Source organism: Arachis hypogaea, chromosome 11 (assembly GCF_003086295.3).
Source record: "Arachis hypogaea cultivar Tifrunner chromosome 11, arahy.Tifrunner.gnm2.J5K5, whole genome shotgun sequence".
In the NCBI taxonomy this organism is placed as follows: domain Eukaryota; kingdom Viridiplantae; phylum Streptophyta; class Magnoliopsida; order Fabales; family Fabaceae; genus Arachis; species Arachis hypogaea.
Genome location: NC_092046.1, coordinates 100,628,626 through 100,629,194, shown reverse-complemented (window position 1 = coordinate 100,629,194; position 569 = coordinate 100,628,626). Strand labels below are relative to the sequence as shown.

Genomic DNA, 569 nt, shown 5'->3' with positions numbered 1-569 from the left:
ACAGAACTGCAAGTTTCATAGACTTCCATCAGAAGATCCTTTTCAGTTCTTAACTGAATTCTTGTAGATCTGTGATACTGTTAAGACCAATGGGGTTGACTCTGAGGTTTACAGGCTTATGCTTTTCTCGTTTGCTGTAAGAGACAGAGCTAGAATATGGTTGGACTCTCAACCTAAAGATAGCTTGAACTCTTGGGATAAGCTGGTCACGACTTTCTTAGCCAAGTTCTTTCCTCTTCAAAAGCTTAGCAAGCTTAGAGTGGACGTTCAAACTTTCAAACAGAAAGAAGGTGAATCCCTCTATGAAGCTTAGGAGAGATACAAGCAACTGACCAAAAAGTGTCCTTCTGACATGCTTTCAGAATGGACCATCCTGGATATATTCTATGATGGTTTGTCTGAATTATCTAAGATGTCATAGGACCATTCTGCAGGTGGATCCATTCACCTAAAGAAAACGCCTGCAGAAGCTCAAGAACTCATTGACATGGTTGCAAATAACCAGTTCATGTACACTTCTGAAAGGAATCCTGTGAGTAATGGGACGCCTCAGAGGAAGGGAGTTCTTG

At 41.3% G+C, this 569-nt stretch overlaps 1 non-coding gene across 1 annotated transcript; it reads right to left on the bottom strand.

Annotated features, from left to right (window-relative positions):
- Window positions 1–250: 250 nt before the first annotated feature.
- Window positions 251–358, bottom strand: LOC112724740 (small nucleolar RNA R71). Its single transcript, XR_003163889.1, has one exon. It is a non-coding gene; the product is annotated as a small nucleolar RNA R71 (small nucleolar RNA).
- Between the last annotated feature and the right edge of the window lie 211 nt (window positions 359–569).